Source organism: Hipposideros armiger, unplaced genomic scaffold, assembly GCF_001890085.2.
Source record: "Hipposideros armiger isolate ML-2016 unplaced genomic scaffold, ASM189008v1 scaffold_239, whole genome shotgun sequence".
NCBI classification, from domain to species: domain Eukaryota; kingdom Metazoa; phylum Chordata; class Mammalia; order Chiroptera; family Hipposideridae; genus Hipposideros; species Hipposideros armiger.
Window position 1 is genome coordinate 1,288,059 of NW_017731589.1, and position 4,334 is coordinate 1,292,392.

Sequence of the window (4,334 nt, forward strand, 5' to 3'; positions counted from 1 at the left end):
GCAGCTGCCGTAGGTTCCAGGCACAGCATCCCTCAGCTTTACTAAAGGACAACGGTGGCTCTTCCGAGTTCCGTTAGAAACCTGTGGGAAGGTGCTGAGACCCCAGCTCTACCCCTGTGGGCACATTTTAAAGCAGCCCTAGCCGCCGCCTTTATCACGTTGCACCTGCAGGGCGCCAGTACATCACAGAAATGAAGCGTTCTTTTCTCCATATTTAACAACAATGAAAGGAGCGCTTCTCGCCTCACAGCTGTCGGTGTGCGCGACAGTGACTGGCTGCCCACCTTCTGCAGCTGCTTCCATGCTGGCGACTCCGTTTTTGACACCGCTTTTGGAATACAGTGCGACCAGGTGCCGCCACCTTAGCGCACAGTCAGTGCAGCTCTGCGACTGGCTCTCCCGTCGCGGTGGTTGAAGGCAGGCCCAGGCTTCTAAAGTTGTATCACTTGGGGGCATTTGAAGAGCTAAGCGTCGGGCTGGGTTTTGGGGTGTTGCTATCTGAGGCAATGTCTCATCGGAAGAGCCACGGATTACTGCACAGCTGGGCTTCCTGGAAGACGTGCCCTTCTACCGGTGGTGTTTCAGATCGACATTATGTAACTTTTTAAACTTAAAAAATGAATCGAATCCTTTTAGGGGAAAAGATGAAGTGTGAGAAATGGGAAGAAAACCAGGGAAGGGTGGAGGTTCACAAAATAAGGGTTAGAGTTTCAGACAGTGGTGAGCATGGTCACCTATGACGACAAACCCCACTGCATCTGGTACCACAGGACCAGACTAAGGGCGGGTCTGCCTGGTGACAAGGAGAGGGGTGCAGCATCCCGGTGACCGCAGGCCAGCGGGGAAGGACAGGACAGGGAGCAGGTCAGCCAAGCAGGAGGGGGTGACACAGCATTTGGAAGAGCTGAGCAAGTGTGTGCGCCCAACAGCCCAGCTGCTGCCACTGCTGCGTTGCTGTCACCATGGCCTCGTCCTGGCTCCAGCGCCCTTGCTCGGATCAGGGCTGGGTCTGCGTAGCCTGCCTGCCTTCAGCGTAGCCGCGCACAGCACACAAGGCGCCGCCTGCTGCCTCGGGGTCACAGCTCTTCCTCCAGTGGCTGCCCCCTGCCCTGAGTTGTCAGGATCCGTGGCTCAGCCCTGGCTTCTCGCCGATGTCACCTCCTGCCACTGTGTCCCATTGCTTCCGTTAAACCTCAGCGCTGTGCCTGCGTGCCCCACAAGTTCATCTCTTCAGTCCTCAGGGCTTAGCTTAAACGTCCCCTCCTCAGGGAGGCCTTTCCTGCCTGCCTCCCAGCTCACCGCGTTAAAATCGCCTGTTTTTGCCAGTCTGCCCCACTGCAGTCAAGCTCAGTGATGCCAGGGACCACAGCCGTCTCATTCCCTGTGTCCCAGGGCCTTTTCCACTTTAATAAATGTGTTGAGTACACGGTCAATGTGACAACCACTGCAGCTCCCCAGTTCGTTATGTCCGACATGGCAGGGACAGACCTTACTACTCCTCCGACTTCTGCCTCTGGGGTCCACTGCCAGGGGACACTTTCCAGGTTTGAGGCATCAGGTGGCCATGCAGAGAGAACCATCTACCACTGATTTGGGGTAGAAACGACACTTGGCTCTATGTGGTTCCCTCCTACACTTTCCTAACCTCCCGTATTCTCTCTCCCCGAGAGACTGTTCAGACGAGTAGACCTGATGGCGAGAATGACCTTCCTCGGTAGGCAGCAAGGTGGCGTCCACTCCAGCAGAAAGCAGGTCCCAGGTTCTGCGATGACTCAAACGTCCGTTCCTTACGTATCTGATTGTTAGCGATCAAGCGTGAGGTCACGGGAAAAGGCTGCACTGACAGTAGCTTTAAAACCCAGCGCAGCCCAGGAACACAACAGCCCCATGAAGCTGACAATTTCACAAACGGCAAATGTTTTAGAAAAAGATTAAAAAAATTTTTGTCTGATGATCGGTGCTCTGAGAATTTCTGTAAAACCACACAGTACAAATGCTTGTTATGTTAAGGTGTTCATGAAGCACCAGCTAAAAATCTGTTGTGGAACTCTTGAGGGGAGGACGTCCGCCTCGTCGAGTGCGTTAAGGCTCTGCTCGCCTCCTCCCCCAGCTTCGCCAGAATTACCACTAAAGGAGCTCAACAGAATTCCTATCACTAAGCACATAAGCCACATGGAGACTGGTGGGAGGGGCGGAGACACGGAATGGGCAGGTCCCACACCGAGTGGCAATTAAGCATCCGGAGTGATCCCACATGGGGAACGGGGGTCCCAGCCCCACTCCGGGCTCCCGAACCCAGGGCATCAGTGCCAGGAAGAGGAGTCCCCATAACATCTGGCTGAAACCAGCAGGGATTGGGTCCAAGAAAGACAAACGGCTTCTAAAGACTGAGGCGCTTCTCTTCAAAGGACCGCGCACACTCACTCACAAACCCACTTGCTCTAAGCTCCAGTGCAGGGGCAGTAGCTTAAAAAGCGCCAGGGACATACTGGGAGGAAATAAACGGACTAACTTCAGGACAAGGGCTGGAGGAGCAGCAGTTGGGGCAACTCCCTCGAGGGACGAAGTGCTGCCAAGCGCCAATGTTGCCCTGTGGAAGTTTCCTCCCACCCAGCCAGCCTGGTGCAGGAAGGCACCAAATCCGAGCTCTCCGTTCACCTGGCTCGTACCACTGGCTCCATCCAGGCGATTCCCTGACACCCCACCCAACTCTCCCACCTGGCTTGTGCTGCAGACCTTCCCCAAATCTCTTAAAGGTCCACAAAACCCAAACAAGCAGCGGCTGGCCTCAGCATGCCCTCGACCTCTCACTAAGCAGCGCCACCAGGGGCAGTCGGCCTCTCCCAGGTGTCTCAAACCCACACAGGCAGCAGCCAATCACAGATCACTGTGGATTTACTCCTAGAGTGCAAGGTTGGTTGCATATCCACAAATCAATCAATTTGGTATGCCACGTAAACAGAATGAAGCAGAAAAATCATGATCACATCAATACATGCAGAAGAAGTATTTGACAAAATCCAGCATCCATTTATGATAAAAGCTCAGCAAAGTGGAGATAGAAAGGACATACCTCAACATAGTAAAGGCCGCATACGACAAACCCACGGCTAACATCATACTCGACAGTGAAAAGCTGAAAGTTTTAAGATCAGGAACTAGACAAAGATGTGCACTTTTACCACTTTTATTCAACATAGTATCAGAAGTCCAGCCACAGCAATCAGGCCAGAAAAGGAAATGAAAGGCATTAACACCGGGAAGGGAGAAGTAAAACTCTCATTATTTTCAGATGACATGATACTATAAGAGAACCCTAAAGATTCCACCAAAAAGTATTATAACTAATGAAACTATTAGAACTCATACAACTCAACACCATAAAAAACCCCAATCTCATTAAAAAATGGGTTGAGGACCTGAATAGACATTTCTCTGAAAAGGACACACAGATGGCCAATAACATGAAAAGATGTTCAACATCACTAGTCATCAGAGAAATGTAAATAAAAACAACAGTGAGCTATCACCTCACACCTGTCAGAATGGCATCATCAATAAATCATCAAACAAGTGTCAGCGAGGCTGTGGAGAAAAGGGAACCATGGTGCACTGTTGGTGGGGCTGCAGATTGGTGCAGCCACTATAGAAAAGTGTGAAGGTTCCTCAAAAAATTAAAAGTAGAACTAATATATGACCCAGCAATTCCACTTCTAGGTATTTATCTGAAGAAATCCAAAACTAATTAAAAAAAATATATATGCATCATCATTTAAATTAGCCAGGATATGGAAGCAACCTAAGTGCGCATCAACAGACGCCTGGATAGAGGATATACATATATACAATGGAGTATTACTCAGCCATAAAAAAGAATGGAATCTTACCATTTGTGACAACGTGGGTGGACCTAGAGGGTATTATGCTGAGTAAAATAAGTCAGAAAAGACAAATACCAAGTGATCTCACTTACATGTGGAATCTAAGAAACAAACAAAAACAAACTCATAGATACAGAGAACAAATAGATGGTGGCCAGATTGGGGGGAGGGGGGGGTTGGGTGAAAAAGGGGAAGGGATTAAGAAGTACAAATTGGTAGTTACAAAACAGTCACAGGGATATAAAGTACAGTATAGAGAATACAGTCAGTAATAGTGTAATAACTGTACCTGGTCAGATGGTTACCACACTAATTGGGGCAGCACTTTGTAAGCTGTATGTCTAGTCACTAGGTTGTACACTTGAAACTAATATATAACACTGAATGTCAACTGTAACTGAAAAATAAAAAATAAAACATTGCACATTACATAGAGTTTTACTAGAAGTAGAA